This window comes from Rutilus rutilus (assembly GCF_951802725.1).
Source record: "Rutilus rutilus genome assembly, chromosome: 8".
Classification (NCBI taxonomy): domain Eukaryota; kingdom Metazoa; phylum Chordata; class Actinopteri; order Cypriniformes; family Leuciscidae; genus Rutilus; species Rutilus rutilus.
This window is the reverse complement of record NC_140222.1, coordinates 28635902-28650825: the sequence shown is the minus strand read 5'-3', so window position 1 is coordinate 28650825 and position 14924 is coordinate 28635902.

Genomic DNA, 14924 nt, shown 5'->3' with positions numbered 1-14924 from the left:
AAGTGAAAATGTTAGATGACAACAATGACAACAAAATTAAGGCATAATAAAACACCGATCTGCTATCTGCTTAACTTTTCAGTCTTCTTTATGAAAATACAAACTATCAGACATGTAGGAAATACCTGAGGACAATATTTTGAATATACATACAGCATATACCGTTAAAAAAAGCATATAATGGATATATTTATAATGTGATGTTTTTCAGACATCTGACTTGAGAAGTAATATCTACGACACAAAAGACCAATCTAACTAACAACATAACTAATACTTTCTGTATCGTTCTCTCTTTTTTATGTGCAAACTTAATAGTGCGTTTCTGCCCCCTACTGAGCTGTATTATGCACCAGAGATACTATAGCTACATTATTACATAAATTATGTATAATGGACTCCTTGGTGATTGTATTTATAGATTGAACACGTTATAGGACTAGATGATTATTGTCCCTTTTAAACGTAGTCTTAATTTTGTTTTGTATGCTGAAATGCGCCAACCACTAGTAGATGCCAGGGGTCATCAGTTGTGTACCTTCGCGTCATCAGGTGTTTCGGCCTTTTAAACACAACAGACCCTTTGCAAAGGCAGGCCCAGTCTATGTGTGTCCCCATCATCTTTGGGTATTTACCAAAGCCACTGACTGCAACGTTCTGCAGTAGTTGCTGTCTCTTTGATGGTCTGGTGCAGGGCTTGGCTGTGGATTCCCAGCTCTTCAATATGGTTAATAAAATGAAGGAGTAACAGTCAGAAAGTTTTTGTGGGATTTGGGGGATTTTTAATAGGTCTGCTATAAGCAAAAAACAATAAGATTCTTCATTATCAACTACCGGTCCAAAACATGAATCATATATCTGGAAAATGAAACTTGCATGTCGTTAAACCATCTCTTTAAACCTTTTTGATGTCAGTTGGGAGGTGAAGGTCAACAGCCGTTCTCATGAGTCGTTGCTGCAAATCTTTCCCATGTTTCCACCGGAGCCGTTATTTGTGCGGTTAGTAACCGTTTATATGTAAATCACATGACTTGGAAAAGTAGTCATAGAAGCACTGAATAATATTTATCGAATAATATTAATTTCTTAGCACGTTCTTAATGGGCTGTTGCCAGAGCAACGAGGTGCAGAGTTATAAATATAGACCTACACCCCCTGACCTGACCTTTGTTTGTTCCCCATAACTTTTTAACTGTTCCACTGAGCGGCAAATTGCTGCCTTCTTCCTTCTTGTTGTGGTCATGCAGGTTTGTGGGTTTCCCTCACTGTGATAGAAAGTTTTACGCATCTAATGCTTAAACATGTCTAAATGAGAAATATGAGGGTATGTTTCCTATAAATGTTGTTTTTGTAACGGCTGTTAAGATTCTCGAACGACGTCCACCCTCCACGAAAAAGCGGGCGCGGCCCTCGTTTGTAACTTTGAATGTGTCGGTGTCATTCGCTTCCAGTTATTTTACCTGTACAAAAACAGTCCGTTATATTGTTAGTATACTGTTATTACATTTTTCTATTAAGTACAATTAACTTTCAGTAATATTTGAGTAAAATAAACTCGTTTCATTTAGTTAGGTTGCTTGTCAATGCATGCACATACCTAAGAGAGAGAGAGAGAGAGAGAAAAACGAAATACCTTGTTTAAAGGAACACCCCAAAACATGGGAACAGGGTTCGAAATGAGGAGGGTCTGGGGGGGTCCCGGACCCTCCATAAGTCATTAGGGACCCCCCATAAGAATTTATTTTTGGATTTTGGGGGGTCCCCGACAAATATATTTTAACATTAAAAATAATTGTTACAATTATAGGTCTTTAGTGACGTTTTATATTTATAACAGTAATTCATTTATTTCCTAGCGCGAGGCAGCAATCAGGGCAGCTATTAGCCGAGTGAGTTCCTACAGCGTCACAGATTGTTGTTGTGGTGCTCCCGCAGACACGCACTGTAGCTGAACGCGGCAAAACCAAACCTCACAAAGAGTGAAATCCTGTAAGTGCTTCGATTATATTTATATCTCTATAATTGCGTATAGTAGGAGTTCGAGTTCCTATATCAAAAGTTGCATTAACTAGATACCCAGTGTAATGATTAGTTAGCTTTTCTTGTTAGCTAAGTAATGTTATGTGTATGAAGCCAAATGAGCTGCCAGCTAACAGCAGACTATGGAAGCTTGTTTCCGCCACAGAGTGAAAAATAAAAAAGGTAATTCTGACTTTTTATCTCAGAATTACGTGATATAAAGTCGCAATTGCAGGTTATAAAGTCAGAATTGCGTGATATAAAGTCGCAATTATGTGTTATTAAGTCAAAATTGCGTGATATAAAGTCAAAATTGCGTGATATAAAGTCGCAATTGCGTGTTATAAAGTCAGAATTATGAGATATAAACTCGCAATTGCGAGAAATACTTGAAATTCTGACTTTTTTTCTGAGAATTGCATGTTTATATCTCGCAATTCTGACTTTATAATACGCAATTGGGAGATATAAAGTCAGAATTGCATGTTATAAAATCAGAATTGTGAGATATAATTCTGAGGTTAAAAAAAAAAAAGTCTATTTTTTTCCCCTTAGAATTGGACTTAAATATCTCACAATTGTTAGTTTATATCTCACAATTCTGAGAGAAGATGTCAGAATTGCGAGATATAAACTCGCAATTATGTGTTATAAAGTCAGAATTGCGTGATATAAAGTCACAATTTTGAGAAAAAGTCAGAATTCTGACTTTATATGACGCAATTGCGACTTTATTTCATGCAACTCTGAGAAATAAAGTCAGAATTGAGAGATATAAAGTCAGATTTGCATGAAATAAAGTCGCAATTACATGTTATAAAGTCAGAATTGCGAGATATAAACTCGCAATTGTGAGATAAAAAGTCGTAATTATCTTTTAAAATGTTTTATTCAGAGTTAGAGGGTTACCTGTTAGATTATAGCCACTTCTCCAGACACCACTACAATACTGGGCCTAGCCCAAACCATGAAAAACATCCCAAGACCATTATCCCACCTTCAACACTTCAACATTGCTCCATATAATTTTGCCTACAGTATATAGTGTAGCAAGGTAGTCTTCAGAATTTTTTATAATTTAATAATTAAATTTTAGGGGACCCCCCAAGAGTCCTAAGTCATTTCGAACCCTGCATGGGAACATATATAAAATTATTAAAACAATAATTTATTACATTTAAATATGCTTAGGCTTACACTAGGCATTGATTATAAATTCAATGGAAATTTTAAGTCAGCACTTTCTATCCACACAACCGCCGTGGCACGGCATGCCAAAACAAAAATGACAAACAAAACCAAGTTTGTCCTTATGAATCATCTGTGTATTGCCTAGTGGTTAAGAGTACGGTTGCTTAGGGGTGTAAAATATGCTGGTTTGTGCATCTTCATTCACTGTGTTCCTTTATATGCCTTGGTTTATCACAATTGTGCCAACCCATGGATTCAGTTTGAGTGTGGGTGCAGAGATCTGGCTGCTGATACAGATACGAGTGGAATTAGAGGCATTTCGTCACAACCTCAGCCAACACTGTTTTCACTTATTATAAAAGATGCAATATGCAGTATTGTATTCTCTGAACCACACAGTCTCTGCTATATGTAGATACATTGATGGGTAAGAGCATCTCCCTCTGGCCAAACACCAGAACTGATTGACTTCGACTGACTGATCCTTCACACAGAATTGAATAAAAGTCATCTAAATAACGCTGCAGAAAACAGATATTTTTTCAGTAAAATATCTAAACAGCCGTAAAAGATTCATTTAAATGAGAAGGAAAATTTCAACCTTTTCTTTTTTCTTTTTTTTTTGGTAAAACATTTGATTTATTTTTTTAATGCTAGTGGCATAATTTTTCTATAAAATACATACACACGTAAAGTGTCATGTACCCAAAAGTAAACTTTTAATGCAAGTAATTAATATAAATAAAAATAAATTTGAGTTGCACTTTATTTCGATAGTCCACTTAAGACAATTTACTAACATAATTAACTACAACTACATGTGTACTAGTCGACTGTTTGGTTAGGTTTTGGGTTAGTAGAATAAGTTGACGTACTTGCAAAGTCATAGTTAGTAGAATGTCTAAAGTAGACGGTTGAAAATAAAGTGTTAGCTAAATTTATCTTATTTCATGGATGTTTAGATATTTTAATGGGAAAAATATTTTAATTTTTCTCAAAAAAAGAAAATATTTAGCAGTTTTAAAAAAGAAGCTTTTTTATATTTACTTGAAATGATCATTTCAGTCATTACAGGAATTTCTTCATTTTTTTTATTCTATCAGTCTGTGGAGAGATCATTGTCTAAATGTCTCAACAACGTTGTAATTCTTCCTATTGCAGAGACACCAAGTTCCGTCAGGCTCATACTGAGCTGAATGGAGATGAAACTGAGAAGCATGGGTAAGTAAAGGCTAATCTAAAATTCTCAAATTTCTAAATTCAAATTTCCACAATGCAGATCTCAGCTTCCTCCGCAGGCTGCTGCTGGTGCACGGGCACTGGTCCTACTATCGCATCTGCATCCTTCTGCGTTATTTCCTCTACAAAACCACTGCTTTTGCTCTAGTTCACGTCTCGTAAAGTTTCTACAATGGCTTCAGCGCTCCGGTATAGAGCAACTAGGTCACTTAATCCACTTTACACCCACCAACCCCAACCGCACTGTGAAAATATCTGCTATTACAGTCAAACTGAGATCTGTTTGAGATGTAGGCTACTGTAACATGTTTAAAGAAAGTCAGATCCATTAACAGTAAGTAAAAGAAGTTAAGAATCAGCGAAATGTGACTACCCGGTCAGGATAAGTTGTATGCAAAAATGTCTGTCTTAAGAAAATGTGTTTGTGGATATAAAGATGATTTCATTTGGTGTGTTATAGAGATCCAATGACATGATGTCACCTATTACTTATACTATTACTATTATTACGATAATTTGTATATATATATATATAATTTAAAATGATAATTTATTTTTAAAGTTTTATACACAATGCAATATATACTCTTCTAAAATAAGCATGTTTTTAATTTCTGTATTAAAATGTATTTATTTATTTTGGGTTATTTGGTTATTTTTCTAACTGTCCTGATATCATAATTCATAAAAAAAAAAAAAAATCTTGTAAAGAAAAACATATGTAGTTAGTTAATTCAATGTGTAATGTAAATATCTATAAATCTGCTTTTAACTTGATGATAACACCATTTTATTGAATTAAATTGAAACTTTTCTTGGTATAAAAACGATATAAAACCAACATCAATACAAAGAGTACATATCTAAGAACTTGGCACATGTGGTTTGGACGTGGACAGTTTTAGATGTCATTGACCCTGATAATTGTCAGTAAGTGTTCTTACGTTCGCACATAAAACCATCTGACACATTTTTGGTACATTTGTTTTTTCCCCTCTACTCTACAGTCATGTGAGAAAAAACGTACACCATTTTGAATTCTGTGGTTACGTATTGGAATATAATCAAATAAAAAAAGATCTGGTTCTTGGCAGGACTTAAAAAAAGTTAAATACAACCTCAGATGAACAACAACACGTGACATATTACATTTATTTAACAAAAACTATGTCAAAAGGGAAAAGCCATGGGTGACAAACCAAGTACACCCTTACTGCTACCATAGGAATGAAGAGGGTAAGTAGCAGTCACTGCTAATCAAATGTCTTTGATTAATTGATCATCAGCTAATTTGATCACCTCTGTAAAGTTTTGGCAGTTTGCTGGTCTGGAGCCTTCAAGTGTGTATTAACACAATGACAAGGAGGAAAGACATCACCAATGATCTTAGAGAAGCAATTGTTGCTACCATCAATCTGGGAAGGGTTATACGGCCATTTCCAAACAATTTGAAGTCCATTATTCACAAGTGGAAAACATTCAAGACAGTTGCCAATCTTCCCAGGAGTGGACGTCCCAGCAAATTCACCCCAAGGTCAGACCGTGCAATGCTCTGAGTAATCGCAAAACACCCAAGAACTACACCTCAGGCTCCACGTTAAATGTTAAAGTTCAAGGCAGTACAATTAGAAAAAGACTGAACAAGTATGGCTTGTTTGGAAGGGTTGCCAGGAGAAAGCTTCTTCTCTTTACAAAGAATATGGCAGCATTGCTTAGGCACTGTTTATATCTGGTATTAAGATGCATTAAGGTTAATCGTATCACAAGTGGACGACACTAAATACAGATACAAAACAATTGTTTTGAGCTTGTCCACTTCGATCACTTTCAGAGTGGATTGCTTTCATGGTGTAAGACGCTCATGTGATCAAATGCATTCGACCAACCACTAAAGACCGCCGCCTACTAATCTAATGTGTAAACATTATGGGATGTGCGCTAGGCAGACGGTGTCAGCTGGAGACACAAGTTAAGTTTGAAGATGAAAAACGTACCAAGCACAATGATCTCTCACCAGTCCAGAATTCTAACACAGCGTTCGATGTGGTCTTGTGGCTATCAGAGCAGAAACGAAAGCGTCAGCTCTCCGTGTGTTTTTCCATCGTCTTGGGTCGTGTTTATATGTAAATTGCGCAAGCATAGACCGTCCATTTCGTCCATTAGATTGAAAGATCTGATGAAAGCTCATACATTTACCCACCCTAAAAGAAATAAGGACAGACGTGGTAGAAAGTGGACAAAAGAGACAGATTAAAGTGCATAAACGGGTATGTGTCTCCCTCGTCTACTTGTGATCCAATTGACCAAAACACATCTTTATACCAGGTGTTTGCAAAGTTGCATCTGAACAAACCACTTCTGGAACAATGTCCTTGGACAGACGAGACCAAAGTGAAGATGTTTGGCCATAATGCACAGAGCCACGATTGGCCAAAACCAATCACCGCATATCATCACAAACAACTCATACCAAAGGTCAAGCACGCTGGTGGAGGGTTGATGATTTGAGCATGTTTCGCAGTCAGAGGACCCGGGCACCTTGCAGTCATTGGGTCGACCATGAACTCATCTGCAGACCAAAGTATTCTAGAGTAAAATGTGAGGCCATCAGTCTGACAGCTAAAGCTTGGCAGATATTGGGTCATGCAACAGGACAATGATCACAAGCACACCAGTAAATCTATAACAGAATGGCTGAAAAAGAAAAGAAACAATGTGTTGCACTGGCCCAGTCAAAGTCCAGACCTCAACCCGACTAAAAGGCTGTGGTGGGACCTTTAAAGAACTGTGCATAAACAGATGCCCACAAACCTCTATGAACTGAAGCAACATTGTAAAGAAGGGTGGGCCAAAATTCCTCCGCAACAATGTGAGAGACTGATTAAGTCATATAGAAAATTATTACTTAAACTTATTGCTGCTTAAAGTGGCTCTACACACAATTAAATCATAGGGTGTACTTAGTTTGTCACACATGGCTTCTCCATTTTGGCTTTATTTTTCTTAAATAAATAATTACATGATGTCAGATGTTATGTGTTGCTGTTCATCTGAGGTTGTATTTACCTAATTTTAAGACAAGATAATTGTTTATTATGTTCTGACATGTAAAACCATAGAATTCAAAAGGGTGTACTTTCTTTCTCACATGACTGTATATATGAGAGATGGTTTACAAGCCTCTACACAACATCATATATATATATATTTTCATGTCCCAGGGGATTTCCACTGTTGAGGTAACTTGATTCACTAACCTATTTGATTGCATTGCCTACTTCGCTGAGCATGATTGATGGCCACAGTATTTACATTAGGTGACATGCAGCACCTATGCAAAAACTGATTCAAGAGTAAGTATCATGCCTGTGTGGAAACTTTTTTCTGTTTTTTTTCTTTCTTCTTCTGTCTGTTCTAGGTTATCGTACAAACTGGACCATTTTTGCATCACAGGACCATTTTTAGCATCATAGCAATCATCATTAATTTTGTGTTGTTCTTTCTGTCCATACTCTCTCATCTATATGTTGCCTCACCAAACCTCTTTTCCTCAAAACCATCACAGTGGTCATCCTCTTGATGAACATATTTCCCTACCTCTACTGGTTACTTCGGCAGGAGCATTTGTGAAAACATCAATAGTCAGTTTTCCTCCCACAAAGCTTTAGCATGTTTTTTTTTATTTATTTTTTATTAGGTATTAGTCTCATAATGTTTCTATTCTACCAAACATGTAGATCCACAGATCAACGAATTGAGTTGCAGTTGTGTTTTTGTAGAGATGTCTTTCAGCTTTGTTAATCCTCTCGCTGAAGGGAAAGTTTTGGAAAGTTAATCACAAAAGTTGGGCTTCCATCTGCAGCGCCCCCACAGGACAGGAGAGTCCGTTCACAATGAAGATGATTCAGAACAATTTTTTCCAGATTATGAATGATAAAAACATTGACAGCCAATCAGAAACCATTATTCTTTAAGAGCTTGAGCATTTTAAGTGGCAGACGATAAAACTAAAGCTAGTGCTTAGAATAAGCAGAACGATATCATTGGCTACTATGGACGCTAATATAGTTATTGTTATACTTATCTTTATAGTAATCATTCTTTGTATGAATGGGCCTCTATAGCTGGCCATTTAAAGAAAGAATCTCCACAGGGTACACAAAGAGAAATGAATGGTGGTTAAATGGCACGGAAGCCTTTTTTTTCTATAATGTTATTATGTTATATTATATATTATATTAAGTATTGCACATGTGTCAATATCAGACTTAAAAAAAACAGCAACGCCACTTCAAATATATATTTAAGAGAACTCTGACCAGACAGATTAACACCTTATTTGAAATCTACCAAATGTGAGTGGTTGGTGACCATTTAAAAAAAATTATTTTAAGTCGAGCATGATGCATTGTGGAATATAGTATTCCTTACAGTGTTTGTTCTATACTGCATATTTAGGCAAATGCAGTACATTCATGCAAAACATTTACATACTGTGTAGTGTACAGTATCACTGCACGGCAATATAAAATGAAATATGCTATTCTGAACAGAACACATATCCTCATGCTTTTTCCATGAATTATAGTACATCCCTCTGATTCAATAAAATCACAACATTTATGCTGTTTTGACAACAAATGACTCAACCATGGTACAATGTTTTGATGAAAAATGCAGTTTTATTTAGTCATACATTTAATGACTATATAGAACATAAATGTCTGTTGTTTTTATGTCATATTTTATGCATGTATTCATAGATTTAACTAGCCTACTTGTTGTTGACTTACTAAACTTATTTTCTTTTAAATCAAGTCAGATATTTTCTAATATTTGCTGTTGCTGCATTTCATTTGACTTATCAGCCTACCTCAAACCGGTGCTAAGTCACTCGTATAAAAACCTGTTCACATCAAGAATGATAACTATAATGATAAATATTACCGTCCACACCATATCGTTATTGTTATGCTTTTTATAAGTAGGCTACTCGCTGCACAGTTATGTTGTCTGCTGCTTTAAAGTCGACATGAAATCAAAATTGACCCTATTTACGCATATTATAGTCTTGTGGTGAAGTTAATGCACAGAAAAAAACTGTTTGCCGTAGTAATCTTTCATCAGAATCTGAAAAGTTACACTTTAAATGCGGGGACTTTAAATGCTCGAGGACTTTAAATGCTCGAGCTAAAGTCAGGTGGATTCTGATTGGCTGTCAATGTTTTTATCGTTCAAGTGATTCCAACGATATCGTTTAACGGATAACTGTCGACAAAGTGCAACCTAGGGTCTTTTTGTTAATCTACCCGAGGCAAACTTTCGTTTAAAAGCATAATTATAATGGAAACGTCACTTTTAAGTTTGACCGTATTTTCGTTTTCGGTCAAACTGCCTTTTGAATGAGTGGTTTGGGACTGCGGTCAAGTGGGCCGCGCGTTGAAAATACACGGTCAAGCCAGCCGCACATTTTTTTAGTATGCGCGTCTATTTGTGTACTTACGGTATGGGTGCTGGAAGAGCCCAAAATTGATTTTAAGACACATTTTCTGCTATTTTCCATCTTATTAGGAGACAAATAATTAAATTTCATGATTTTTTTTTTAAATACGACTTTTAATTGTGTTTAATCTTTATTATTTTAATGTTTGTAGGCCTATGATTTACATTAATTATTACATGAATTATTACATAATTTATTCATGTTTCATATTAATGTTAATACATCATTCTTTTTTTACATTTTCATGATTTTTTTTAAGATATGACTTTTATATTTGTTTATTTTTTATTATTTTAATAATTGTAGGCCTATGATTTACATTAATTATTACATAATTTATTCATGTTCATATTAATGTTAATTATTGTACACCATTCATTTTTATTGTCAATTTTAATGTTTAAAATATGATACATTAATTATTATACATTAATTGTTTTGCATTCTTATTGTTGATTTTAATGTTTGTATATATAAAGTATTCATTCATTAATTATTATACATCATGTATTAATGTTTGTTTGTTTATTTATTTATTTACTTACATTTTAAAGTAAATGACAAATATGACACAACAGGCTTTTGGTGCCTTTTATTCTGTTAATTCTCATTGAATTGCCTATGAGCTATAAAAACCTGATCTACAAAATATACATTCATACCTGATGTATGAAATATGATACTCAAAACACACACACACGCACACGCGCACACACACTTGTATGTATATGTAGGTTATATATTTGTTTGTTTTGGTGGCTTCGTCAAATATGGTTCTCTCCTGTAATATCTTAATATCATACTATACTGTTTATGTGTATACGCTTTGGACAGAGTTGGGACAGGTTGGGGTGGTTGGTTGTGAGGAAAAGGAGATGTTCCATCTCAAGGGGTTATCCTCCAATAAAATGAATTGAAAATGAGACACACACACACACAGGCATTTTATATATAAAAGGTCACAGTTTTGCCATTTTATTTTACGTTCTAGCACTTACATAATGTCCCATTTTCAAACACTCATAAAAATATTTTTATTATAGGTTTGCTCATTATTTCATTTGATTCTTGTTCAGAGTGACTCTGACTATTACTGTATTCATTGTCAAATAAGTTTACTGTATAGTTTTGGAGAAAAGTAAAGGCCAATTCACCCCAATCACCAAAGTGCATTCTAGCACTTAAAACATGTCCCATTTTCAAACACTCATAAAAAGTGTTCCTTCATAGGTTTGCTCATTCTTTCACTTGATTCCTGTTCAGAGTGAGTGACCCTGACTATTACTGTATTTATTTTCATGTCATTTTACTGTATAGTTTTGGAGAAAAGTAAAGACAAACTCACCCCAATCATCAAAGTGCATTCTAGCGCTTACACCATGTCTCATTTTCAAACACTCATAAAAAGTGTTCCTTCATAGGTTTGCTTATTCTTTCATTTGATTCTTGTTCAGAGTGAATCTGGCTATTACTGTATTTATTTTCATGTCATTTTACTGTATAGTTTTGGAGAAAAGTAAAGGCCAGTTCACCCCAATCATCAAAGTGCATTCTAGCGCTTAAACCATGTCCCATCTTCAAACACTCATACAAAAGTGTTCCTTCATAGGTTTGCTCATTCTTTCATTTGATTCCTGTTCAGAGTGACCCTGACTATTACTGTATTTATTTTCATGTCATTTTACTGTATAGTTTTGGAGAAAAGTAAAGGCCAGTTCACCCCAATCATCAAAGTGCATTCTAGCGCTTACACCATGTCCCATTTTCAAACACTTATAAAAAGTGTTCCTTCATAGGTTTGCTCATTGTTTCATTTGATTCCTGTTCAGAGTGACCCTGACTATTACTGTATTTATTTTCCTGTCATTTTCCTGTATAGTTTTGGAGAAAAATAAAGGCCAATTCACCCCAATCATCAAAGTGCATTCTAGCGCTTACACCATGTTCCCTTTTCAGACACTCATAAAAAGTGTTCCTTCATAGGTTTGCTCATTCTTTCATTTGATTCATGTTCAGAGTGACCCTGACTATTACTGTATTTATTTTCATGTCATTTTACTGTATAGTTTTGGAGAAAAATAAAGGCCAATTCACCCCAATCATCAAAGTGCATTCTAGCGCTTACACCATGTCCCATTTTCAAACACTCATATAAAGTGTTCCTTCATAGGTTTGCTCATTCTTTCACTTGATTCCTGTTCAGAGTGACTCTGACTATTACTGTATTTATTTTCATGTCATTTTACTGTATAGTTTTGGAGAAAAGTAAAGGCCAATTCACCCCAATCATCAAAGTGCATTCTAGCGCTTACACCATGTCCCATTTTCAAACACTCATATAAAGTGTTCCTTCATAGGTTTGCTCATTCTTTCACTTGATTCCTAAGTGTGAAAATGGGACATGGTGTAAGTGCTAGAACACACTTTGGTGATTGGGGTGAACTGGCCTTTACTTTTCTCCAAAACTATACAGTAAAATGACATGAAAATAAATACAGTAATAGTCAGGGTCACTCTGAACAAGAATCAAGTGAAAGAATGAGCAAACCTATGAAGGAACACTTTATATGAGTGTTTGAAAATGGGACATGGTGTAAGCGCTAGAATGCACTTTGATGATTGGGGTAAATTGGCCTTTATTTTTCTCCAAAACTATACAGTAAAATGACATGAAAATAAATACAGTAATAGTCAGGGTCACTCTGAACAGGAATCAAATGAAACAATGAGCAAACCTATGAAGGAACACTTTTTATAAGTGTTTGAAAATGGGACATGGTGTAAGCGCTAGAATGCACTTTGATGATTGGGGTGAGTTTGTTTTTACTTTTCTCCAAAACTATAGAGTAAAATGACATGAAAATGATAACAGTAATAGTCAGGGTCACTCTGAACAGGAATCAAGTAAAAGAATGAGCAAACCTATGAAGGAACATTTTTCATGAGTGTTTGAAAATGGGACATGGTGTAAGTACTAGAATGCACTTTGATGATTGGGGTGAATTGGCCTTTATTTTTCTCCAAAACTATACAGTAAAATGACATGAAAATAAATACAGTAATAGTCAGGGTCACTCTGAACAGGAATCAAATGAAACAATGAGCAAACCTATGAAGGAACACTTTTTATGAGTGTTTGAAAATGGGACATGGTGTAAGCGCTAGAATGCACTTTGGTGATTGGGGTGAATTTGTCTTTACTTTTCTCCAAAACTATACAGTAAACTTATTTGACAATGAATACAGTAATAGTCCGGGTCACTCTGAACAAGAATCAAATGAAATAATGAGCAAACCTATAATAAAAATATTTTTATGAGTGTTTGAAAATAGGACATGGTGCAAGTGCTAGAATGCACATACATGATTGTGGTGAATTGGCCTTTATTTTTCTCCAAACCCATACAGTAAAATGACTTGAACATAAATACAGTAATAGTTAGGGTCACTCATATGAGTGTTTGAAAATGGGACATTATGTAAGTGCTAGAACGTAAAATAAAATGGCAAAATTGTGACCTTTTATATATAAAATGCCTGTGTGTGTGTCTCATTTTCAATTCATTTTATTGGAGGATAACCCCTTGAGATGGAACATCTCCTTTTCCTCACAACCAACCACCCCAACCTGTCCCAACTCTGTCCAAAGCGTATACACATAAACAGTATAGTATGATATTAAGATATTACAGGAGAGAACCATATTTGACGAAGCCACCAAAACAAACAAATATATAACCTACATATACATACAAGTGTGCGCGTGTGCGCGTGTGTGTGTTTTGGGTATCATATTTCATACATCAGGTATGAATGTATATTTCGTAGATTAGGTTTTTATAGCTCATAGGCAATTCAATGAGAATTAACAGATTAAAAGGCACCAAAAGCCTGTTGTGTCATATTTGTCATTTACTTTAAAATGTAAGTAAATAAATAAATAAACAAACAAACATTAATACATGATGTATAATAATTAATGAATACTTTATATATACAAACATTAAAATCAACAATAAGAATGCAAAACAATTAATGTATGATAATTAACATTAATAATTTTATTTACATAATTTTATTTAAATGTAATTTACATAAATTAATAAAGTATAATAATTAATGTATCATATATTTAACATTACAATTGACAATAAAAATGAATGGTGTACAATAATTAACATTAATATGAACATGAATAAATTATGTAATAATTAATGTAAATCATAGGCCTACAATTATTAAAATAATAAAAAATAAACAAATATAAAAGTCATATCTTAAAAAAAAATCATGAAAATGTAAAAAAAGAATGATGTATTAACATTAATATGAAACATGAATAAATTATGTAATAATTAATGTAAATCATAGGCCTACAAACATTAAAATAATAAAGATTAAACACAATTAAAAGTCGTATTTAAAAAAAAAATCATGAAATTTAATTATTTGTGTCCTAATAAGATGGAAAATAGCAGAAAATGTGTCTTAAAACCCATTTTGGGCTCTTCCAGCCATCTATGCTTCCAGCACCCATACCGTAAGTAGCTACACAAATAGACGCGCATACTAAAAAAAATGTGTATTTTCAACGCGCGGCCCACTTGACCGCAGTGTGCTGCACTACTATCTATGATAGCATCAAAATCGCTATTTTTAAAACAGTGAAGTATCACCAGGGGCTCTACACATGAACTCGAGCATTGAGAACATTGTTTGTGAACACAGAGTTTACTAAAAATAAAGATTTTGAACAACTCACTATAGCTGTGTCCGCCGGCATTTTGACAGTCAAAAATAGTCGATCTCCGAATGCAACGTAACAGGGAGGAGAGAGTATAGATGGAAAGCTCCTAAAGCTTAGTTCCATAAATTCACGGATAATTTTTTGTTTTGTCATTAGTGAAAATCAATTGACCTTGTATTTGAAAAAGGATGCTCATATTAGAAGCAATACTAAAATTCAGAGTCA